The sequence below is a fragment of the Kryptolebias marmoratus genome, linkage group LG11 (genome assembly GCF_001649575.2).
Source record: "Kryptolebias marmoratus isolate JLee-2015 linkage group LG11, ASM164957v2, whole genome shotgun sequence".
NCBI lineage: Eukaryota > Metazoa > Chordata > Actinopteri > Cyprinodontiformes > Rivulidae > Kryptolebias > Kryptolebias marmoratus.
The window spans coordinates 3,774,109-3,800,738 of record NC_051440.1 but is presented as its reverse complement, the minus strand read 5'-3'; the positions used below and the strand labels follow the sequence as shown (position 1 = coordinate 3,800,738).

The 26,630-nt window shown below is 38.7% G+C and overlaps 2 long non-coding RNA genes across 3 annotated transcripts; both read right to left on the bottom strand.

Moving 5' to 3' along the window:
* Positions 1-5,974: 5,974 nt before the first annotated feature.
* LOC119617465 lies at positions 5,975-8,850 on the bottom strand. Its single transcript, XR_005233746.1, has 3 exons — positions 7,090-8,850; positions 6,788-7,013; positions 5,975-6,712 (listed from the first exon to the last, which is right to left on the bottom strand). It is a non-coding gene; the product is annotated as an uncharacterized LOC119617465 (long non-coding RNA).
* Positions 8,851-22,674: 13,824 nt separating this feature from the next.
* On the bottom strand, positions 22,675-23,657 carry LOC112451048. 2 transcript variants are annotated; one of them, XR_003039793.2, is made up of 4 exons: positions 23,501-23,656; positions 23,372-23,432; positions 23,238-23,302; positions 22,675-23,173 (listed from the first exon to the last, which is right to left on the bottom strand). It is a non-coding gene; the product is annotated as an uncharacterized LOC112451048 (long non-coding RNA). The 2 variants fall into 2 exon arrangements; XR_005233748.1 differs by having other exon boundaries at positions 22,675-23,302; positions 23,501-23,657.
* Positions 23,658-26,630: the final 2,973 nt, after the last annotated feature.

Below are 26,630 nucleotides of genomic sequence, written 5' to 3'. Positions count from 1 at the left end.
CCCAGGACATGCTGGAGGGACTATGTTTCTCGGCTGGCCTGGGAACGCCTTGGGATTCCCCCGGAGGAGCTGGCCCAAGTGTCTGAGGAGAGGGAAATCTGGGTCTCCCTGCTTAGGCTGCTACCCCCGCGACCCGACCCCAGATAAGCGGAAGACAATGGATGGATGGATGGACATCATTGGTTTTCATTTTGACCCACGTAAAAAGAATTTCAAAATACGCCAATAGTGCAAAATAGGAAACAGTTTCATGCCAATTCAGTAATGTTAGCAGAGATCAGCTCTAGGAATTTCTGAAAGAAGCTGGATTATAATCTATACATTTAATAATTCACAGTCAATTAGAACTGGCTTACATTCTGTTAGACCGGATTTACTAAGCCTGACATTAAGCCGCGATCCAGAAAAAGGAAGGAAGAGGACAGTTCTGTTGGTGATCCTCTAACATTGCTCTGATATACGAGCACAGACAGAGCCAGCTCATTTCATAAATGACTAAAGTAATCTACCACAACCATTGCAAATTAGCTCGGGGTCACAAACGAGCAAACCTCCCAATGCTGTAATGAGCAGCGGGTAATTTACATCTTACAAGATACATGATGCGCCTGCCTATGGCCTGTTATAAAGAATAATGGAACATAGGAAAAAGAAAAGTGAGCCTGGTTACCACTTAAGTTGATAGAAAACAGTCTGTTTGGCCATTCTTAAAATTGACTTTTTTTTAGGTTAACTTCAATAAAATAATTTAATTCAGTTTTATTATATTGATCGTGTATAATCCCATCAATTAACAACAAAAGTCATTGCATATTAAATTTGATTTGATCTTTAAGCATGCACAAGAAAAAGGTGAGAGTAGATTATCATGAAGAGATGTGCAGAAAGACCCTTACACACATAAACTGTTTTAACTCTGACTATTTTGCTTGTCAGCTCAGAGGTGTCTTAAAGGTGAATCAACGTAATATTCAATACTAAAAAAATATTCTCCAAAGTTCTAAACCTTCCATTTCTCGCCTTTGAGTTGGGTTATTATAACTCAGCTCATACATCAAAAGTCTACTTTTGATGTAAATTTGTAAGTCCACAAAAGGACTGTATTTTAATGGGCAAAGGTTCTCTTTGAGTTAATTGCAATCACTGACTAAAAAGAAAAGAGATAAAATGATTTACTGTTTGTTAAATGAATCTATTTGAATCTTTGTTACAAGAACAGAAATAAAATGAAGAATCAATGTGTCCCCAGCTGAGCTAACTGTGCCGCCTATTTATCCTAATTATATTGCTCAATTAGACTGCATAAATTGTCAGTGAGACAGTTTTTGGCCATGAAGAGGAGATGGAAAAACCCATCTAACTTGATTCTTGTAAAATATTGCATTTCCTAGGCCCCTTCTCACTAGATAATGACCGCTACAATGGGAAAAAAATGAGTCAGAATGTGGATAGTTTTTGTAGGGTGTTGGTGAGGACTTTAGGGGTATATTAAAAATGCAGTGGCCCCCATCATAAAACATGATAGGTCAAAAATGATTTTCTAACATTCACACAATTTTTGTAGTGAGATAGTGGGGGCTTGGTATTGTAGGGGCATTATATTGGGATCCTGGGTGGAGCTTGGGGGGAATGTGATGGCAGCGTATCCATGACATGGGGTCATGTCAGTAATCTGAAGCAGGACTGCCCACACTGGCCTCATGCCAAGGCTATAATGTTGATCATGTGTAGGTCATGGAAACAGCCTAGTACTGATATGATACATTGGCCGGTAGAGCCAAGGTATCATCATTGACTATGCTCTATTTTGACACAGTCCAAGAGTTGTCCCAAGACCAGTGATTAGTGTGGTGAGGGAACAAGAGAGCATCTTGGGAGCACAAAAACTAGAAGAAAAAAATAACTATTTGTCAAGCAGTAAAAGCATTCTCCTTCACACTGAAGAGGGTTTTCCCAAATTTGTTGTAATCCAGCCATGTTTTAAGTGGATGTATAGGTCACACTGGATTTAACAGCCAGTGTGAAGAGGGCCATACTCACCTTAAGGTAGAAGAGAGTAGAAAACTTTGTGCAATAATCACAATTTTCCAGGGATACAAACAGGTGTGAGCCAATAATGAGTTGTAGATTTTATCTGCGTCTCTGCTGCTGTAAAGTTTCTTCATCATTTGCAATAATAAAATTTGACTGAAAGGTTTTGAGGCTGAAAAGAAATATAAATTATGTCAAAAATAACTACAGGTAAAATTTAGTCTGAAAGTTGGAATTCTGTAGATAAAGTTTAATAGATGCCTAAATCTAGTAAATAAGGGAATAGACTTCTGCATTTAGCTGAGACTGGTGTAGAGAAACCTGAGATGGACAAGCATCCAGGGTCTTAGCCTATGACCACAGGAGATAGGCAAAAACTTCTCTGAAACCCTGCACAGACAACCAGGTGTGACAAGGCCAGACGTGAGTGGAGTTAAAACGAGCAGACAATAACAAAGTTTTAACCTTTTATTAGTAAACCCCAGACTAATAGGAACTCTAGTTCTATTAGCAACACTCACGATCTGGATTGGGACTTGGTCTGGACCAAGTAAGACAGCCGGGGGCTGCAAGGTGGGAGCAGCGGCGGTCTTCAGAAAGGGGCTTAGGCGATTGAGAAAGTCCAGGGTCAGGCGAGAGGTCAGAGCCAGTGGGTCAGAGAACTGTAGCCAAATCCAAAAAGGGATAATCCAGAAGTCGATGTCCAGAGTGGGGAAGCGAGGTCGGTTACCAGAGATCAGAGTCTAAAGAGGTATCCGGCAAGGAGTAGGCAGAAGACGAGAGTCGAGGGTCAGGCAAGGGGTCGAGATCAGCAAGGCAGGCATGGACTGTGAAGTAACGCTGGACATCTACTTGGAATGAACCGCTCAATAATCTGGCAACTAGTGGCTGTGGACAGAGGACTTAAATGCAGGCTGTGGCAGGTGAGACTAATGGCAGTCATTGTGTAGGCATGGAAACAGGGGCGTGGCATGAGACTGATGACTGTGGAAAATTACTAGGACTGTGGCATGAGAGCAGGAGGCGTGGCAGGTGCAGTGAAACTGTGACAAGGTGAAGAAAATGGAATGGATGGATGGATAGAGTAAAGGAAAAACTACTGATGAGGTTGTTAGGGTATATGACAATGTTAAATCGTGAGGATTAGAGGATTAGAGTATGTTCTTTGTATATTTTATAGGGCACATTAAAGTAAATATGTAGTGTTATTGTTAAATCTATTGTACTTAGCATAAGTTGGCAAAATTGCATAAACTGTATAAAATCTGTTCAGAAATGTCATTTGACCAGAATGTTCCATTAATTGTTTGTGTGACAGTAAAAAATTGCAATGATATTGTTGTCAAAATGCCCACCCCTCTGAGGAACGTGCAATGTGAGAGCATTAAATAACATGTGTCACTAATCCTACTTCTAGCCATTTCCATGATCAGGAAGAGCTACAATCTTAACCAACTTAAAAATCGCAACCACTGGTCATTGGAATGATGGGAAAGTTTGTTATGCTGATAGAATATCATGGATGTAATTATATTAACAATGAATACTCTTAGTAAATATTCTTCAAAAACTGATATGGCCTAAAAATGCAGGACATTTATTTAGATTTCAGCAGTCAAACTTCCAGAACCTCCACCAATAATGTGCCTTTCTGACTCTGCTTCCCCAGTTTTAAACATAATCACTTGCCCACATTCATATAATGTATGTCGACGTCAACAAGAATCTGTTTATTTCAAAGATGTTCTGAAATCATAGTATAGATTGGTGGTACTGAGATGATTAAAAACTTACTAAAACATTTAAGACCTAGTATTCCTTTAAAAAATATCTACTGCCCTCCACCTTTGATGCCAAAGTGTTAAACTGAAATCATCCGATGCTGAGGAACAACAGAGTTAAAGTAATTTTTGTCAAATCATGAAATTAACATTATGTGCCATCTCACCTGTTGGGAGACAGACATTTTTGTGTTAGCTATGGTGGCCATTTTGAATTGAGCAGATTTCAATTGTTAATGAGCTTTAGATATATAGCCATTGAATATTTTCACTAGAATCTATCCAGTGGTTCATGAGATATTTTGCTAATGAACAGTGTTGACTCTAACAGTTAATGGCAAAGTTTTTAGTAAAGATGTTGTGAAATGATTAGAGCTCTGAATAAGTACTGTGATTGACTCTCAGCTACTACCACATCAAACTTTAGCTCAATATCTGCATATTTGATGAAGTTATAACCATGTTTGTGTATGCTAAAGTCAATTATCTGTGGCACCCATCTTGAACTGGGCTGTCTCCCAAAGTTAGCTAGTTTTAGATGTTCATCTAATAATTACTTCAGAGAGTTTTATTAAAGTTTGCCCAGTGATTTTTGAGAGATTTTGCTAACATGACAAACATGCACACTCAAACACACATTATTTTTGCCATCAATATTTTCAGTAAAACATTATTGCTTGGCTTTTGCATTTTAGTGGCAGGCAATAATCGCTTAAACCAAAGAGGGAGAGAGAGAGAAAATATAAAACATTGATTGTATGGTATGTCTTTCTTAGACTTATTAATTAAAAAAGCCAATGATAAAGTTGTTATCCGTGTTGAAAGCCTTAGGTTGGGAAATATTTCCTTCAGTAAATAAAACTGAACAAGTCTTGCCAATCACTGTATTCTGATAAAAATCTTTCTCATTCCAAATAAATTCCCAGAAGAGGAGAACCTCACTTCTCTCCATGTTTCCTGCAGCTTCTGCTCCACAATCTGTCAGCACCAATTGAAGCACAGAATTTCAGATGTGTTTTAGTTCAGGAAAATACTAAGAGCACAGTCCCAACAAAGACCTGGGGACCTGTACAAAAAAGCAGGATTAGTGTCTTAGAAAGGTAGCTTTGGGTTCAACTCTGGGTTTTCAGTGTCATTGAGCTAGTTCACATCTCACCAGGATGGATCACCATGGCAACTATTGGAATTCTAAGTCACTCGAGTGCAGGTTATGATTTGTGATGAACCATCAACAAATATATATATATATATATATAAATATAAAATGTCATAACATTCCTTGAAGGAATGTTAGGCTTCCTTTCATGCTACAGTTTTAGACTACGGTTATCTTAAGAGGAGAGGGGACAAAAATGTAGCCATTTTAGTCAAACCTTGTAAAAATGTTTCACCCCATATCATACAATACACAAGATGCCATGTTCAAAGTATGTGTTATCTATTACTGTATCTTGTTTTAGCTCAATATCTGTAAAATTGGCTGTTATAGTCATTATTGTGTTGGCTAATGTCAATTAGCTGTGGGGGCCATCTTAAATTGGATTGACTCCAAAATTAACCTGTTGTAGATGTACCTCCATTGATTATTATCTTAATGTTTAAGTGGTTCATGAGATATTTTACTACAAGACAAACAGGGTTAACTTCAAAAGTTATTTTAAGGTTTTAGACACGCAGTGAGTAAGACTTGGATTTTGGATGACTTTAAGCTATTGATGAAGTGAGTGTTGTCAATGGTGAACATGTGTCCAGGAGGGGTGGGGCTTCCTGGCAAGCACACAGTCTGGCTGGTCAGATCAGACTTTCTAATGTTTTGTGGGTGTTCAAGTCAATAAAAATTAGTTGTTTTTTTTTCTTCAATGAATGGAAATGCCAAAACTATCATATATTTGAGCTTTTTAAAAACTATTTACCGTATTTTGTATAGACCCTACAACAATTGTTTAAATACAATAATTATCCTATATCTGGCAACAATGTTTGGCATCAGCTGAAACACATCTTCATTGGAGAAACCTCAGCAGGAGAGACTGCTTATGTTGCCAGGATTCCTGTTTTTTGTGCTGTTCTCCATTAACCACTTCATATTGTAGGGTAGGAATAAGAGGACGTTTGACAGTGCTGACTCTTCTATTCCTGATGACTCTTTTTGGGACTAAAGGCTGAGATGAATCACAACTCTTCATTGGATCGTTAAAGGCCACATGGTGATCATTCTCCATTCAATCTCCTGAGTAATTCCTACGTGCTCTTGTGACAAACTAATGTTTAAAATCCTTCCTGTGCTTCTTTGTGGAACGCTTCAAGTCTTTCTTGGACCCCTTATTGAAAATTCTCTGTGAAAGATCCTCCTGTGATCGCCTCTGTTCGCATACCTCCGAAAACAAGGAGAAGTCAGCTCAGCCTTCCTAATATCTCTGCCTGTCCGCTCTCTCATCTCATCCGAAAAAACTAAACATACGTTCCTTGGACTTCTGAAATTACTCAACCCTCCACTGCAGACCTGCAAGACAAAGTATCAAGTAAGAACAAACCAAATTTAGTAAAGAAACATTTATTTTTTAAGGTACCTGTGTCATGATCGGTGGAGACAGAGAGATGAACCCAGAGTGCAGACTCATTGCTTTAAATTAAAGAAACTAATTTATTAAGAATAAAAGAACAAAACAAAGGCTGCCTGGCAGTAAAACTAAATGTAACAAAATCCAGGGAAACACAAGCAGAAACAAGGGACAATGTCATGGCGGTGCCCAAGTGTCTGACCCACATGCAGAAAACACTCAGAAAATATCCACAGCAGTTTCTTTTTAGGAAAAAAGATTTATTTTCTCAAATTGTTTGAGACTCAAATGGACCCCTCTGGGAAACACAGGATTAGGTGGCTCAGGAGTCAGTGATCCCTTTAAAGAAAGAACTCTGGATTAGATGACTTGGTTTCTGAACTGGTGGTTGGTTAGATAGGAGGTTTAGCTTACAGGTGTTGAGGTGAAGTTCCATCCAGGGAGGGAATTAACTGCTGGCTCTGAGGAGATCTGAACTCACAGGAGGCGTCAGGAGATGTCAGAAGAGCAGTGGAGAGCGGACAGGGTTTGATCTGTGGTGGTTCTGAAGGTTGAGCAGCGGAGCAATCAGGCAACGGTTTAATCCAGGCATGAACAAGACACAGACCTCCGAGCTGGAGCCAACTGGGATCTGGGTGACCTAGGAGGAGTCAAAAACACAGGGGATCAAAAAATGCAGCAAGTTTCTGCAACAAGATTTGAAGGGCTTGAAGTACCTCATTGGGCTAACACTCAGGCACTGAAGAGACGTCAGCCAGCTCCTTATACGCAGCTCCGCTGATGAGACCAAATGGGCTCCAGGTGTTACAGAAAAGTTGCCCAGCCGCTCTCCAGAAAGCTCCTGGACGCCCCCTGCTGGACAAACTCAGAATATGCTCCCAGAACCACAACAGACAAACCAAGAGAACCAAACAGCGCTTGAAGCGACAATGGACCAGCAAGTAAGTGGAGGAGATGATCGGATATAAAGACAGAAGGTGATTTGGGGAAGTGGGCACAGGGGAGATGATTACAAAATTTGGGGCAGGTGTAGATGGGCGTGGCAGGCAGACAAGAGATAGACTGAGGAGAAGTGAATGATGATAGCGGCAGAGAGAATAAGACAAAACGTGAAGACAACAATAAACCCAAACCAAAGGAAACCAGAATCAAACACTAAATACAAAAAGAAACACACAGTAAAACCGAATCGTGACAGTACCCCCGCCCCCCTCTCAAGGGACGTCCCTCGACGTCCCAAAACAAAACCACCAAGCTAGGGAGGGGGAAAAACAAAAACAAAGGATGGAGGGCCCAAGACTAAACAAAAAACTGACCAGGCAAAAGACAAGGGGAACTCAACAAAAACAAAAACAGGGGCCAGAGTTCAGGTGGACGGCCCGGGCACTGTCCATGGCGGGGCAAGAGTTTGGACGGATGGCCCCGGTATCCATGTGTTGGGCATCGAGTCATAGGCTTTCCTGTAGTCAATTGCGGCAGTGCACAGGTTTGTGTGTCTGGTCTTACAGTCTCAAGCTACAGTTCTGTCCACTAGTAGCTGGTGCTTGGCTCCCCTGGTTTTGGTGCCAATTCCCTTCTGTGCCTCGCTCAGGTATTGACCCATGTGCCTATTCATCTTAACCACTCTGATGCCTGATAGGAGCTTCCATGTTGTACAGATGCAAGTGATTGGCCCATAGTTGGAAGAAATTGCCACTTTCTGGGGGTCTTTCATGATCAATACTGTCCGGCCTTGGGTCAACCACTCAGGGTGGGTCACTTCCATCAGTAGCTGGTTCATTTGTCCTGCTATGGGTTCTTGGAGAGCAGTCAGTTTCTTCAGCCAGTAGGTGTGGATCATGTCAGGCCCTGATGCAGTCCAGCTTTTCATTCCTGAGACTCTGTCTTGGATGTTGGCCACTGTTATGATTACTGGTTCTTGCATTGGAGATTGGTGTGTTCAGATCTTAGATCCTCAGGCCATGGGGCATTATCATTGTGTGATGCCTCCTTCTCCCATATGGTTCTCCGGTATTGCTCTGGTCTCAGCTCATGGTGGATCTACACTCTTGTTATTCCCCTGCCATTAAGAGTACACTTTGGATGGTGTGGTGAAGAATGCTCTGTTTATTCTCCTGGCCTTCACTTCTACAGTGTACACTTCTGAGATGAGTCCTGTTATGGCATATCATGTTATGGCATATCATGTCACAGTTTCTCTGTTCCTGCCATGCCTCCTGTCACATCACAGCTTCTCTGTTCCTGCCACGCCTCCTGGTCTCATGCCACAGCAATCAGCCTGATCCTGTTCACCTGTTCCTCGTCCTACTTAAGCTCACTCTCCACTTCTCTAGCAGACTTTCAGAGGGTACGTTGTTGCTTAGGGGTGCAGGTCGTAGGTATCTAGCTTGGTCACACTCTTACTTCTTAGGTCAGCTGCCCTCATATTCAATGTGCTATCACACACACACACACACACACACACACACACACACACACACATATATATATATATATATATATATATATATATATATATATATATATTTTTTTTTTTAGACTTTTGATGTTTAAATATGAAAATGAATTGTGATTTAAAATTCTTTTCTTGCATGTGAATGTGTTATTGAAAGATAAATGTTTGCAGTAACCCCCCTGACTGATTTGAACTGTTTTTATGTTTATTTGGCACAAAATGTACTGAAAACAGGTAGTGTTGGATCTAACAATAAGAAAGGTTCTTGTCTCAAGGATACACTTGCAACACCTTATTTGAATAGAAAATACAAGGGTCAATTGTCAAATGTATTCCTGTTTTGATGCTAAGACACTGATATTGGTCATGTTATTAATTAATAACCATTTCCTTCTGGTTATGCTTTCACTCTGCATCAGCTGTGTTATTTTTACTGTCTTATAAATATTAAATTTTTCATAACGGTTTTAGATTAAGGCTTGCTTAGTATGTTAGAAATATTCTATTTTGTTGTTGCTATTGGTTTCTATATGTGATCTTTAACTCATTTCACATGAAGCTGCACATTACCAGTCAGAAAACCTGGGTTGACTTACCAAGTGGATAAACAACATCAGAACAGACATTTACAAGGTCAGTCTACATAGTTGGTTCATATGGATAACCAAAAGATAATGTAGCTTTAGAAAAATCCATACAAAAAACACATCAAAACATGCAGCTTGACTGAAAGTCATAGGTTAATACTTTTGATGGCAGAACATAAGATGGTGCACACAAAATTCACAAAGACTTTCACATCCACAGTAGTGGAACTTTGGTGAGGTGAGTGAGAAAACTTTCTTTTCAATGTATAATTTCATCACACACAAAAACTGGGAAAGTCAGCATACAAGGTATCAAAAATAAAGCAAAATCATTTCAACAAAACTTCAAATTATTTTTCTTAAATGAGTAATAAAACATTGGAGATCCATAGCTCAAACAGCCATCACAGTAAAAACATCAATCCAACTTTAAACAGATCGCAGAAAGTTGGTCTTTACACGGCGGAACTGGCATTTTGATATCTTTACTGGTTTTTATACAGTCACAGCTTAATGATTTTTGACAATTTTACCATGAAATGCTCTAGACTTTACAAATTTAGCTAACTCTTTTTATTCCCACAAACATTACATTTCATATACAGTTTCTACATCAAAATCTAGAAATTGTTATATGCAGTGTGTCTACCTGTGTGACAGAGATTAGAGTTTTTTCTGAAATCCCCCCAGATTGCAGATCGCACACATTCAAATTCAAATGGACTACCACTGAATCTGAGCTCTGAATATTTTCTTTAAAACTGCAAGAGAAGTTATTTTTTTTAACTTGTCATATTTCCTACATATAACACTGGAGACACAAAAAGTTGTTTTAATACAACCAAAAGTTGTTGCACTGTTTGTCTTTAAATACATTTCTACTCTGCCTGTCTTATCAAGAGTCAAATAAGGAAGATACTTTAAATTTGTTTGTTTTGTTGTTGTGTTGCTATAATAATTAACTGAACTGAATTGAATAGGGTTTGATCAAACTGCTAAAATAGTTGAGCTTAGGTTGTTCTCAGACCTTTAAGCTTTTGGCCAACAAAATATCATCAACAGAGACCCCAACTATCACAGGTTAAAATGTACAAATATTACTAATTAGTCAATTAAACAAGGATATAATGACTGTACAAACAGCCATGTATGACTACAGTTGTTTATTGGTCATAACAGTAATCACAGAAAACACATTTAAATTTTATTTAATTTCTTGAAATCATTTAAAGACTATTCACTTGGTGTTTCTTTGGGATCCACTAGTGTAGATGACATATTTTTTTTTCTTCTTAATTTAATTTGTGTTGCTGTGATTGTGTTTAGTTTCACTCTCAAATGAGAATTTTTCCCTGATTCTCCAAACTAAGATCATGCTGACTGCTGTCTACTACAGGTAAGATACTGACTGCCTTTAAGTGCTCCACACAGCCCCATTTAAAAACAAAGTATCCCTTTAAGATGCCACGGGGAATTGTTTTGGTGAAATGAACATTCAGTCTTGTTTTTAACAATAACAATGCTTGAATCAATCAGATAAAGTCTTCAATAAGTGCTTTTTCTGGAGTTAATTAAACAACTCTGTCTTTTATTTGCTCGATAATTGCCAACGTTGAAACAGCAGTCACGCCTCTGAGGCTTAAAAAGAAAACAAAGGACTTCACTGATGTTGCTCCATGTTTTAGTTTTGAACAGGGAAGCAACTTGTCAGGCTTTGCTGCTCTTACAGAAACAAAACTGTTCCTCGATGTGCTTTGACAGCCGTTCTCAGCACAAAGCAATGCAATCTGTTCAAGGCCTGACATGGTTTTTAATTGACTGGAAATTATGTCAGTGTTATCTGTCGGGAAAGTCACCATCATGGTAAGCAAACTCAATTCTCCACTTTAACAGCAAACGGGAGGGAAACTGAAGCACTAGTATTTCTTGAAGAAACGCATATCACCTGCCATCTTTCTTGTCAGAGTTTTAAAGTAAGATCATTTTATATTGAGAAAAAAGGAGATAGGGTGAGAAGCTCGGTCATCCAGGAGGGACTCAGAGTAGAGCCGCTGCTCCTCCACGTCGAGAGGAGCCAGTTGAGGTGGCTCGGGCATCTGGTGAGGATGCCTCCTGGACGCCTCCCTGGTGAAGCATTCCGGGCACGNGCTGGAGGGACTATGTTTCTCGGCTGGCCTGGGAACGCCTTGGGATTCCCCCGGAGGAGCTGGCCCAAGTGGCTGGGGAGAGGGAAGTCTGGGTCTCCCTGCTTAGGCTGCTACACCCGCGACCCGACCCCGGATAAGCAGAAGAGAATGGATGGATAGATGGATGGATGGATGGCTCTAACTCTAAGGGAGAGCCCAGACACCCTTCAGAGGAAACTCATTTCAACCGCTTGTATTCGCGATCGCGAGTTAGAGCCATTTAGGTCAAATCTTTAGAGACGTTATACAAAACTGACTGACATAAAGCCATATTTGTGCTGGCTAATGTCAAATAGTTGCAGCCATCTTGAATTGGATTGACTCCAAAAGTTAATCAGATGTAGATGTATATCCAATGAGAATTTTATTACAATTCGCCCAGTGGTTCATGAGATATTTAGCTAAAAGTCAAAAAGGATTGACTCCAACAATTATTAGCAAAGTCTAAAGCAATGATCTCACACATTTTGTTAGCTCTCAGGGGATAAGTGGACATGTCTCTCAACTACTACTACACCAAATATGAGTTCAGTATCTGTAAGTTATAGACACTTTTTATTAGCTAATGTTGATTAGCTGCAACAGCCATCTTGAATTGGGTTGACTACAAAAAATAAATCAGATGTAGATCCAATGAATAATTTCTGAGAGTTTTATTAAAATCTGGTTGGTGGTTCATGACATATTTTGCTGACAGACAAACAGGCTCGACTCCAACAGTTAATGTCAAACGTCACACATGTTCCACTCAGAGTATGTGTTGTGAACGATTCTGAGCTATAGCCTCACTAGATTTTAGCTCAATATCTGTAAAATTCCCCTAGTTTTAGCCACTTTTGTATTTTTCTCAGCTTTCAGAAGCTCAGGCCAGAAATTGTCTTTCACTAAATCATCTTCAGCAATGACACATTCATTTTGACTTTGAGTGAATAAGTAAATAATCACATATCCTCCCCCTCAGAGCATGTACTCAGTTTAAGAATTCTTGCATGTTTTATCCTCTAGCTTGGACAGCTTGCTGGATATTGAGGAGCTTTCTTGTTTTTCATCTCCGCAAGGCTCTTTCACATTTCTTATATGAAGAGTTGTTATTTTTGAAAATGCCACAGTGGAGCTGCAGACATAGGAGCATTACAGGGCTTTCAGACCATTCAAAATCTCCTCCTCCACACCTTGGCATTGCACGGCTTTGCCATCACAAGCCTTATTATATTGATCGTAAACATGGAAGCCACGTGTCACTCTCTGTGAATTTATTTCATGGGAGAAACAACCTTGGGATGATGGAGGAAGGATGTGTATTTAGGTGATGTGGAAAAACAACAAGTCTCATTACGCCGGCTCAGTGGCAGTCCACCGGAGCCGGTCAGATCTCATCTACAACTAACTGGATCTGCTGAAACATGGTTTTAAACACAAACATGTATTCACAGAACTGCAAACAAACTGCACTTTCTGCAAAAATGCAGTGTGAATGCTGAGTGCTGAATGACCTCTGAAATGTGTTGAAGAAACTGAAACGTAAGGTTAAAGCAATCAGAGCAAAAAATAAAATTAGCTAAACAAATGCTAAAGTCTCAAATTAGAAAGGCAATAGCTAAAAGCTCAAATGAGCAAGAGAAAAGCCAATGGCTAAAATTAGGAAAATAAAAGCTAAATATAGCAAAACAGTAGGTAAAAGCTAAGACTAGTAGAATGATAGCTAAGTTTAAAAATAACCAAAACTGTAGGTAAAATCTGAAAATACTGTAGCAGAACAGTAGCTAAAAGCTATATTCAGCAAAAGAGTTGCTAAAACCTAAAAATGAAGCAAGTATACTGATGTACAATTTCAAGCATTTAAGTAATTTGAATAATTCCCATTTCTAAATAATAATAAAAAAAATTGCATTTAACGTTAAACATTTCCAAAAGTATAAAAGTTACAAAAACCAAAAGACATATCTGTAATGTCTTAAATGATTAAAAAAGCTAAATCTAAGCTAAAATAGTTACAGTCCAAAAAAAAGTATAAGGAAGAAACTATAGACAAGAAAACAATAGGGTGAAGGCTTTTCACATTGACTACATGAGTCCTATTCATCTACTGTTGTGTTAGGAGGCCTATCGTACATAGCTGATATCTGCAGACAGATCCCTCCACATCCTGTGTGACATTACACACAGGCTGTACAGACAGGATAATCATTGGTAATTGTTGTTAAGGGCGATGGGACAGGCAGATGTTGCACAGGGTCTTCCACGAGCTGACTGTTCACCTGAATGTAATTAAAGGCCTTGCATTCTGTGGAGGAATGCATATCGCCCACCGCCATTGCTGCCAGAGTTTTAGACAAATACAATTTGAATACGAGAAGGGATGGAGCTATTGTCATTTTGGTCTAACCTTGTAGAGGACTTTATACACAATGTCATGCATTGTTGGGAGATCTCATGCTACAGCCACAACAGCTTTTAGCTCAATATCTATAAAACTGACTGAGTTGTATCCATTCATGTGAGGTATTGTTGATTTGTTGTGGCAACCATTTTGAATTAATTGACTGCCAAAATTATTCAGTTCTAGTTGCGCATCCAAGGATTACTTTCTGAGAGTTTCCATAAAATTTGTTGTCTAAATCATGAGATAGTTTTCTAATAGACAAACAAGCACACAAATGCAGGCAAAAACACTATCACCCTTTCACCTTTGGCAGTAACTGATAATTATGACTCAACCTTTTGTCTCACACATTGATGGCACAGTCAGCGGACACCAACTTTGATTTGATTGCTTGTCCCTCAGACAAACAGGACGTCTTGGTCTGAAATTTAGGAGCTTTGTTCTAAAATCAGAAGAATTTAAAGTCTGGCGTGTGATATATATATATTTTTTTTAGCTATGCACCCTGGGAGATGAGTTATCTAAGCAACACATGTGAGAAACTGACATTATTTAATTAAGGCCTTTATGATTTCGGACAGCATGGCAGAGAGTGTGAGAGTCACTGCAGGGGACAGATACACACAGTTTGCAGCATGTTATATCTTTTGGTGAGCTCAGCCAAACAAAACCTTTGTTGACTTGCCAAGATATTACCAGGTTTTTTTTTTGTTTGGTTGTTGTTGTTTTTCAGGGCTGAACACAGAACGTACTCTAACAGCAAAGCTTAATTTAGAGTAATTAAAACTAAAAAAGTTGAAATGCCAGGTTTTTACGGTGTAGAAAAATGAAATCACAATGAATAATTTTTTTAAATTTTTTCCATCTTTGCTATGAAATACACCCTGTACAATTCAATTGAAAAACAAACAAATCCATTGGTGGTGGTGGTGGTATAAGATGGTTGTATAGGTGTGCACCCCCTTGAACTAATCATTTGTTGAAGCAACTTTTGATTTGATTAGAGCCTTACTTTGTAGGAACCCACCTGCCATCTCTTCAGCTTTTAATGTTTTACAGACAAATCTTTATCACCTTAAGCTTGTTTTAAGTGCAGATAAATCGAAGGTGATGCTGTTTTCCAATGGGAGATTTGAAGATAAGGATTTTCCAGTCATTACTACAGCTGAAGGTTTGAAAATTGAAAAAGTATCACAGTACATATATTTAGGATTTTTAATAGATGATTCTTTGTCTTTTACTTATTATTCAACAGCTGGTGAAGAAGCTGAAATTAAGATTAGGATTTTACTTCAGTATCAGATCATGTTTATCTTTTCAGGCTAGAAAGTGACTGGTTGATGCTACTTTTATGTCTGTACTGGACTATAGTGATATTTTATACATGCATGCTTCTTTACTCGTTGGACACTGTTATCATGGAGTTTTAAGATTTATAACCGGTTTAAACACACAAAACTGCACACTATACAACCGGGTTGGATGGACATCCTTGGCCACTTGTAGACTCCGCCATTGGCATATTTTTATTTATAAGGCCATACTAGGACTTCTTCCTTCATATTTGTTGACCTTCATAAAGAGAAGGTCCACCGGTGGATATTCTCTTCGTTGTGAGAACTTATTTTTACTTTTGGTGCCTGAAGTCCGAACTGAACTTGTTCAGCTGTTTGAGCAGGATTTTCCTGACAATTACTCAGTTACATCCCACATGGTTCACAGAGGGCTCACAAAGCATCAAAAAGATCTAATTTTCAGGAAAAAGACACTTTTTTTAGCAATAGGTAGGTACCCTCATGGAACACAGAAATAGGGATCTTTTGGAACAGTAATAACACCAGCAAGAACTGGGTGTCCCTTCAAAACGGGTGAAAAGTTGAGGCAGAAACTGGTCAGGGAGGCTGCAAGAGGCCTAAAGCAACAGGGAGCTGCAGAAAGTTCTGATAAGTACTGGTTGTGTAATACATCTTACAACATTGTCCTGTATTGTTTCATTTTATTAAGTCTTTACTATGAGAAAAGGTTGCAAAAAACCCCAAACAAACAAAAAAGAACACTAACAAAAGTAAGTTGGAAAATGTACGTTTTTCATACTCAATTCTGTACAATGGTTCAAAACGACCACTGCACATGAACAAAAAGACAAAAGAAAAAAAAAAATCCATTGTTCCCACAGTAAAACATGGTAGTGGCAGAACTGGGGTTTTGGGGATGAATAGACTTATGAACAGATCTAACTACCTGTCTAGACCCCACTTTTTACTTTTGATCTTTTTTTCTCTATTTTTTAGTTGTTTTTTTCTTTTTTTATTGACTCACTAAGGGTATACAGTACGTCACATTAAAGGTGGGAAAGATTTTGAAAAAATTTATTTTGTGCTCATGATTTTATTTTAACAGGAATTTGTAGGCTTCCTGAAACCACTTTAACGATATTGAAAAAAAAAAAGAGTAGAACAAATAAGAAACGGGGTAATAAACATAATGAAGGTGTGTGGCAACATAGGTGAAAAAATAAATAAGAAAAACATACATTAAAAGATGCATCAAGATTAGAGGTTGACTGACATCTTTTTTTTTTAAATTAGGGCAGCTAGTGGCCTATATACAACACTGATTTTCTAACACTATTATTTCTAGCCAAAAAGTGGTTTCAAAAAAGATCATAAGTGGTGAACTCAAGCAAACATGTTTTTCCATCCTTCCATCCATTTTCTTTACCCTCTTCTCCATTTTGGGTCACAGGGAGCTGGTGTCTACTGTGGCAGGGGACATCCTGAACAGGTCACGAGTCTATCACAGGGACACATAGAGACAAATGAGACAAACAAACATTCACACTCTCACCTAGGGACAATTTTAAGAGTTACCAATTAACCTAATATGCATGTTTTTGTCTGTGGGAGGAAACCCACATGAACACAGGGAGAACATGCAAACTCCTCCCAGAAAGGCCCCAGGCTGGGATGCCATCCTCCAACATTCTTGCTGGGAGGCAACAGCTCTAACCAGTACACCGCTGTGCCACCCCAAACATATTTTTATCAACACTTAAATTAACTTAGACATTTCAAAAATATTAATAGAAAAGCATTCTTGCTTAAAAAAACACTAAATTGTGGGCTACAGAGCAGCTCACATCTTCCTACTTGGTATCTACTTGAGTACACACAGGCATGACCCATTGACAATTCTTCTAGGAAATACCAACTAATTAAATGATCTACATCTAGTCAAGATGAAGGGCTTACCAAGCAAAACAGATAAATATGAAAATACTAAACATTTGTAAATCAAAGTTTTCCAAAAGACAGTTTCTTAATATAGAAACTGACAAGAACACAAAAACACGAAAAATAAGCTGAATACTGCTGTGGACCATGTGCAGTGTTATTGCTTTGTGTTCTGCACAATGAACCGGTCTGCTGTGAGTCCTTATCTAAATGCACGCTGAAAAATAAAGAGTTCATTTCTTCTTTATTTTGTTTTGGTAATTGGTTTCAGATCTCTTGTTTAAAGAGCCAAGTGATAAACCTGCTGGTAGTGCTGGCACTCTGCTCAAGCTTCTCTGGTGTTGTGACAGCTGCTGCCTGTGTGATGTTCCACAAAACGTCCCCGAGACACAACCTGTTTCATTTCTAGTGGAAGACTCACACAGAAACAGACGAGCCTCTGATGAAACACAATGAGACTTAGGTAATTGTTTTGATTACTGCGTTCAGTGCTCCCAGTTGGATGAAAGCATTACAAATCTGAAAGTGAGAGCTTGAGGAGAAAAGACGGAGGAAAGGTAGCGGCGCATCTCCCGGCGGCGAGATTTGTTCTCTGGCAACAATGAGAGACAGATGGGCGGGTGGTGGAGGATCCAGGGGGGAAGGAGAGGAAGGGGTCACACCTTTGTGAGGGAAAGCAACTGGGAGCGATTACACTCATTTGCTTTAGGGGCTATCCACTCTGAGACAGTAGTCTGCTCCAAGTTTGCTTGCAGCTCCATTTCTTTTATCCTCCTTCCTTAGGAAGATCCTGAACAAACGCAGATAATTTTGTTGGTACCCTTCCACAATAATCCAAATAATACAAGCAATATGACTGGTCGAACAGTTCTAGTTTTTGTCTCATCAGACCCAACATTTCAGGGACTCCTAAAATCTTGGGTCTGTGTGGATGCAAGACTAAAACAATAATAAAATCTTTTAACATCCTCAAAATACCAGTCCCGGGTGGACAGGGCCTATAATACACTTTTTAATGGTACCAACAAATCCATCTGTACTATTTTAGGCATTTTTTGTAAAATAAACAAAAATCATTTATTTTCATAATTTGTTTTGTTTACCACATCCTAAAGACATGCAAATATACATTAGGAAATTACTTTTAACTGAAATAAAGCATTATTTTGATGAGCTGTAAGGGCACAAATAAATTTATCCACATCTGTAAATGCCATAGGGAGATGTTAAAAAGAAGAATGCCATGTTCTGCCGGGCTGCTTTAAGGATAATATTCAACATCATGGCTGGAAAATGAAAGAAACTTCTTTGATTGTCTGCCCCTCTGCAGTGGATCATCAGCGCAATAAAAATGTGACTTAAACCGTGTAATTAATCTCATGAGCTCCACAGTTAGATGTCATCCCTTCTCTTTTTTCTTTTTTACCACGTGTAACAGCTCTGGCTCTCGTTCTGCACATGTGAAAATCCGACCGTACACAGCTTTGCTTTTCTCCCATCTGGAAACAGATGATGATTGAATACCCCGTGCGCTTTCATCCTCACCCTCAGCCATTTTCATCCCAGAGTTGGCACTTAGGAATACATCCCCTTCATTTCTCATCAGAAAACCAGTTCAATACCCAGTGGTGGCGCAGGCTGGCTCAGGCACCTCAGTACCCATTTTGACTGGCTTCTCATCAAGCCATGGGCTGCCGAACACCAAGGGGCCCCTCCATCACTGGCAGACACACAATCACAGGTTGCTGGCCAGGTTATTACGAGTCATTCATCTATCGTGCCGGCTTCATGTTACCTTCAGCGTGCCTTCAACTTTATTTTTTTAAATTTTTTTCTGCTGAGACATTTGCCTGTTCATATCACTTTTTTCAACTTTTTCAACATGCTGTTTATCCCCCTTCCTTCAACTTCGCCCCACATTACCCTGTGCACCTTATTCATGCAGGTCTGGGGTTCAAACGCTCCATGAAACACTGCACAAAATAGACTCAATCAAAGCCCATTGATGAACTGATATAGTGCTGACGAATGTCCCGAATGTCCGACAGCGTATGCTGCGTATGCACTGTAAGAAATGAGGACCCACCCCCCACTTCCCACAACCACCTCTCCCCAAACAAAATCAAGCAGGCCACGTCACATTGTTCATTTGATTTGCTGCATGAATTGCTGCAGCTTCTCAGCAGACAGAAAGTAAATGTGTGAGAATTAAAATCTCTCTACAGAGACAAACTCCCTGAAACGTGAGAGCAGAGCAGATCAAAAAGGCGAATGAGGAAATCCTTATATCATGGAAAATGTCATGGGATTCTTACTCTTGTGTATGCATGTGCTTCCATCTACAGCAACTGATTGACCGATGTTCCCAGCTGTGCTCACTACAGGTCTTTTTTTTTCTTTGAAGGATTTTGTTTCTCCATTCCTTTCTGTCCTTTTTTTACCTGCCGCTACTGGCTCTTTTTCTGATATGCATTAGTTGTGCCTTTGCTGCTGCCGAGTTTTCATGTAGACTCACTTTGCATTTGGTTCTGGATGACTTTGAAGGACAGAAGAGAAACAGGGATGACTGGAACAAAACCATCAAAGGCTCAAAAACGGTTCCACAGTGTGAAGCCTCAGTTCTATTATAAAAGTAGCCCTAATTAACCATGTTATGAAACCTTTCTAGACTACTCATCCACTGAATGTGGGTTTTATATCTCTGCTATGTGTAAAAGTTGCTTTGCACATTTGAACATTAGGCGTGCCACAGTGAATGCCCAGTGTGTCAGAACATCAACACTTGTGCTTTAGCTGCAGGTGGACTGACTCTTCTGTTATGAGACATGAATTCACAGAGCAGTTGGTAAGGGTCTGTGCAGTGAACTGCAAATACAATACTGCTCTGCTTGTGTTTCTGTGTTTTATCCTCAGAGGGAGGGAGTTTTGTCTCAGAGTGTTGTTGGGTTTGAGGTGCATCAGGAGGTTGAAATCCCTCAAAGTTTCTAAGACACTCAAGCCACGGGTGGAATGACAATGTTCTTGTGCCTTCTCGTCCTCTCTGCTCCTTGCAGTAGTATTTCTCCCCACTTTTTTGTTTTTACTGACTTGACAAAGACATGGAGGTGCTGTGTATTCATGAGTCTTTCAAACAGCAGCGAGTGAGGCAAACTGTCAGAACTCCCGACTTTTAAAAAGGAATAGTCTGGACTTTTCTGAAGTTATGTTCTGTCAAATGCTTACCAATAGTTATTTTTCAGACCTCTCTAACGACTCATTTTCAAAAAGATAAGTAGCGACGAATCTACTGTCTTTTTCTGATGTTATAAGAGACTTGACATGAAAGCACGTATCATTCTTACTCTTTTCAACAAGCGTCAGGTGCTGCCGTGCCCCCCTCCCCCCATCTCATAGAATCACAGAGAGCTCAGTCCTCACCGGCGCCTCTCCCAACTCAACCCATCCCTCCATACCCAGACTGCCAGCTTTTACAGGCTGATTCATGGCAAGATGTAAATGTAAAATTTCTTTGTCTAAAACAAATCCCAGCACTAAACTTTAAGTGTCTTGTCAGTCCCAAGCCCAGATAAAGAAGGAAGATTGGAATTGTGACATTAGAAAAACAAGAATCGATACAAGAAAGTTTATTTATAGTTCTAAACCTATATTGGGTGTTTCTTATTCACATTTTGTTCATCCCATGATGTTGTTCCTCTTCTGTCAATTATGCAAGTTAGACCATGATGTCATTTAACAACTTTAAGCACCTTTTAGGACAGCCAATAGCTACTTTTCTTATCATATCACTTCAAAACTGATCAGACCATCCCTTAAAATATAAGTGTATAAACTTATTAACCAGGAGTAAGATTGATTCATACTTGCTTTTCTGTCAATCATCCTCCACTATTGGGAGGCCGCTTATAATGTGTCTGAAATCGGTTTTATAGGTGAAGAAGGTTCATTTAAAGTTTGCAGTGACCAAGTAGTCACCCCTGGCTAAGCTGACCGGGATCAATTGGCAACACTTCTTGCAATGTTTGTCCAATACTTCAGATGTCCACTTATGGCATGATTGACATTCACACAACATCTCTCCTCCTAAAGCCGGCCTTGAGCAAACTGATGGAGCAGCTCCTCTGTGGTTCAGACAGCTGTAGCAGTGTGCAGACATGTGAGAAAGAGTTTCTTCTGTGGTCCCGCTCTAGTTCCGGACAACAGAGGTCTTCAGATGCTTCAAAGGGATTGTCAGTTCACTTGAGGAAAGAGGATGGAGACAGGCTCGTATCTGAGGGAGTGGATTGGGAGAGCTTATCATTTGGCCTTACTTTCAGACTTTATTCACCCTCAATTCTATCTGCTTTTTTCCTTTTAATCTTTGATTATAATTAGAACTGAAATGTGGGTTGTTTTGTGAAAAATATTGTATTTTCCAGCAATATTTTTCCAATTCGAGGTTTGCAGGTTTGTGTGTACCACTGACACAATTACTAAATTAAATCTAAAGGAACCTGAATTTTTGATTTTAACACTTTAAATATAAATTCTATAATGTCCTACAGTTTATGAGCAAAATAGCCATTAAAGTATCCCTTAAGCTTTAGATGAAGCAGCTCTCAGTGTAATTTCATCAGTTCTATGTGCATACAAACAAGTTAGTAAAAGTTTTTTCTGTTTTTCTGTTATGGATACAGTGAGTTGCAAAAATATTCACCCCCATGGTATTGTTTCTATTTAATTGCCTTACAACCTAGAGTTTAAATTGACTTTTATTTTATTATAAATAATGGACCTACACAAAAAACAACAGATTATTAAAGTTAAATGGGAAAAAGCTTGTTTTAAATAGATCATATTAAAAACTTATAAAACTGAAAAGTGGTTTATGCATAGGTATTGCCCTTCTTTGCTTTGAAGCACAAAATAAATAAATGAAATATTATCAATTTGTCAGCAATCGAAGTGTCAAATGAGCTCAGTATGCCTCTTCTGATAGCTGGCAGATTGAATACCAGTTGAACACCTCTAAGTGGAAGACCAAGGACCTATCTTTGTCAGAGACAAAGTTGTGGTGAAACAGATCAAAAAATATTCCAGAACCCTGAACATCCAACAGAGTTTTAAATAATCCACTATTAGAAATTTGAAAGATTATGCCACCACCTTCTTGGAAGGGTTGTCAACCAAAAGTCACAGAGCAGGTAAGGAGGGCATAAATCAAAGAAACATCCAGGAGGCCAAAGATAACCATGAGCAACATGGGAAGCTCTTTGGTAGAGTTGGGAGGATCTATCCATTGGACCGCTCTAACCTTTTTTTTATTAGTCTGTGGCAACCTGGGGGTGGATTTTCTTTTTATGATGAACCCAAATATAAAATATTAAAGGTTATAATGACCAACAACGCCACCTGGAATAAATCCAGGAAAATAATGTAATAAGGACACAGGTAAATTCTGCTGGAAATGAGGAGACAAGATTCAGAAAGTTCTATAAAATTTATTAAACTTCAATATTTCCTTTTTAAAATAATAATCTGAAATTGAATGATTAAACGGTGAATGCAGTCAACAAGATTATAATAAAATGTCTAAATTTCAAAGGAAACTGAGGCTTACCAATGGGGAAGTAGTGAGGGAAGGGGCAACATCCAGTGCAGGAAAAGGGAGCACCCTGGACACTACAAAAACACAGCAAACAAGGAAAGAAAAGGTGCTCCAACAACACACACACACACCGCCACCAGGGGTCACCACCACCACCACAGAAGCCTCAGTCCCTAAAAGAAAGACAAAAATTAACCAACATGAATAAAACAGTGATACAAATTCAAAACAGTGTTCCACTTTTATCCCTTAAGTAGCGCCATCAATGCGCCCAGCAGCAGGGAAAGTTCAGGTTTGTCTTTTAAAACAAGTTATAGATAGGCAAAACAGCAGCGAGTGCCACTCCAGGTGCAGTGCTGATGAGTTGGAAGGCTAAAAAGAATAGAACAAATTAATACAACTGCTAACAAAACCATAACTTGCAGCAACTGCTTACCTGTGACCTGATAAATGACTACACTGCCAAATAACCAGATCCACTTCCACCTTTATGCGGTGCAACTGTAAGAAAATGCTATGTGAAGGTTTTGTTTACATGGGGTGATGTTATCTAGCCACGCTAGCTCTTACCTTCCTGTCAAACAAATGACCAGACAGATCGGTCCAGATATTGGAGGTGCAGCAGAGGAGGCTAAGCAGATAAACCAATTAACATCAATAACTTATTAAAACCAAAAACAATAAAACAGTCACGCTTACCCAGAACGGTGCAAACAAAGGAACCAGATTAAATTGACGTCACAACGCAAGCAGCCTCACGACAGGTGCAGGCTTGCTTATATGCAGCAGCTGAAATTGGCCTTAAAGTGGCAGCGTACCATTTATGCTGCTACATTCTACCCCCCAACTTGCGTCGACGCCCCGACGACGACCCTTAAAAATACTAGCACCAAGGTCTAAATATTACAGAAACAGCATTGCAATGTAAATCAGGATTTTAGATTGTAAGACAACAAAACTGTGAGTGGCAAGGAGGTGAACACGTTTGCAGCCCGCTGTAGTAGTTGTAATGGTTGAGGTAGAAATACAACAGTTGACTCAATGAATACAGGATACAGACTGTATTTTGCAAGTAACAATACATACTGTAGTCGATTTGTTTACATTTCCAGGACATCAAACAGCTTAGTAATAAATAAGTCGTATGGTGTATTGGAGGTGATACAGGGCAGAATGAAGGCTTTGAAGACAAACACACTATGATCAAAACAGGAGTTTCTTTTTCTCCCTGGAATATTTGAGCTGTTAGCATGAGGTCACTGATGTCTATGAATAGTAAATCCTGTTTTCTTTTTTTTTTAAAAAAGAGTAAATCAATCATCTTCAGATGATTTTTCATGTTTTCCAGAGTGCTGTTTTATTTGAAGAAGTAAATTGACCACATACGGTACATGCAGTTTTTTTTTTTTTTTTGGCCAGTAATATTGTTTGTTATTTTGCAAGCAGATGGTTTTCACGGGAGACATTTTGACACATATTAGCTGCAAAATGCATAGGTCTATTAGTGGTTGCTGATTCATTTAGAGGAAGGTCCTGCTGATGTGCATTCAGGTTTATTGTCATCCTTTACTGGGGAAGCAAAAGGTATTTAACCAGTGTAAATGCTATTTATCATTACTGTACCTGGGATTTTGAAGCGATGAGACGTCAAGTCATCTGCAGTGAGAAAGGATCCATTTTCTATATATTTGAGCTTAAGCTTAAATGTTTCCTAGAGTAAAAGAGAGCATTGGAAGATGAGCCCCCCTGCTCTCTGATGCTGGTGCCTGGCATGTAGAAACCATGTGTCCATTAGTGACTGTTCCATCAATTCGCCTGCTTCATGAGAAGCTTTTAAAAGTCTTTCAGGTATTTTTGGATTCAAGCTTCAAACACTCCCATTTTTTAGTTAGTTGTTTTTGTGTTCCAGCCTTCCTGCTTTTGGCCATGACTCTGACCTTGTACTTGTGGACGCTTGTGATATGCTGCTGGAATATTGGAGCTCTGGATGGTAATGAGTCCTTGATTGTTGTTGTTTTGTGTAGTTGATAAGGATTTGTAGCTATAATTTATTACCCAGCGGTAACCACTTTTTCAAAAGCATGTTGCATCTATCTGACAGGCATTTATTTGTCAATTAAATCTCTTTTGGCTCATTTTAGGTGAGCAAATCACCTACTGTGGCAAATAATAGGATTTAATACATATTAAGGCATTAATAAACTCCAATTACACAAACACACATCTGCTGAAAAGGGTTAAAAATAACCACATTATAGTATGGTTAGTGGTTGGAATAAAGATATGCTTTGAAATGATCAGGGTAGAAACCTTGTTTGTCTAATCATTGTGGTTTATTGGCATCAGTGACACATAAAACAACATAATGTGTAATAATACACTCATAATACTGCTATTTGATCTCACTTGATAAGATACCAATGTTACTGTTCACACATTTATTTTTTTGTCTCTAGTTTTCAGACATTTATAAACTTCTATTTGAATTATTTTCATTAAGAAATAAAAATAAATAAATTTGTTTGTGAGATGCAGAATCTTTCAAGCTCCCTAATGATACAGTGTTAATGTCATTATTGGGATTCTTTTAGTTGTGACATTCAAACTTCAGCTTACCTAATATTTATCCACCAACTGCACATGTTTTTGTAACTCTAGAAGTTTACTGTATTTTCCCTGATTGTAAAACATTTTTTTGAATGCTGAATTATTTCCTGCTGTTGTAGAATAGTTTCACACAGCGATAGGTCTTTATTGGTTTTTGCTTTTGTGTGAGTTTTAAGAACAGAAAAAAGGCAGCTGATACCTAAATCTTTATTGCCAAATATTTGAAGTTAGCAGGGATGTCTATTTAAAGAAATCCATTGTTCTTTGTTCTAGACATACTCTGACAATTAAAAAAGGCATTTTTGGTATATTTGTGAATTTAACGAGTTTAATTTTTTAGGAAATTTTAATTTAGTATAAGTTCTATATTATTAATGTCACTTCTTAAAGTGCTATCATCATATGAAACCTGAAACCTAAAATAACCTGTACTGGATAAAGTCTAAAGTGACTGTAGACTGTAGTTACAAGCCAGTGGTGTAGGTCTCTTCACTGGAAACAACGGTACAATGATAGTAAAACACAGCTGTGTAGTGAAGTATAAATTTTCACAAAACATTTTAAATGTGAGTGTGAGGGACCAAACTCAAACAAGGACCAAAAATTATTCAGAGTAGAAAAAGGTTTCCAGTTTAATTTTTCAAAATTCATCAGCAACGCATAAAGGTTTAAATCAAGAATAAATCAAAAGATAAGTAACAAATTTGGATCCAAATTAACTGAGGTTAACTGAACTCTAACTGAACACACAAAAAAAAACTGACCTCTCAAACAAAGAACAAAGGCTGCTTAAATAGGGGTGGAGTAATCCAAGTCTACCACCTGAGGGAGGTCTGACCAGGGGCGTCACTAGGTTTTAAGGACAAGGGGGGCTTAGCCCCCAGGAGATGCACAGGATGTGAGCGAACGTAGTGGGCGAGAACAAAATTTCTCAAACAGCTAACAAAACCTGAGTTGCTGTTTCACATTTTTGGACACATTTAACAGATACCTTACTGTGTAAACGTTTTAAGCAACCAATTATATTTTTATTCAGAACCTCAACAAACAGGAAATATGTTTACAGTTTTAACAAGAAAAAAATGAACATTTTTTTTATTTTTATTTTGTGAATTGAATATTACTATACTGTATTAAATGCCAGCTAATGTACACTATAATGTTTGGTGCTGGTGTATACCCAGTTATGAAGTCTAACTGTGACTTTATATATTATATAAAA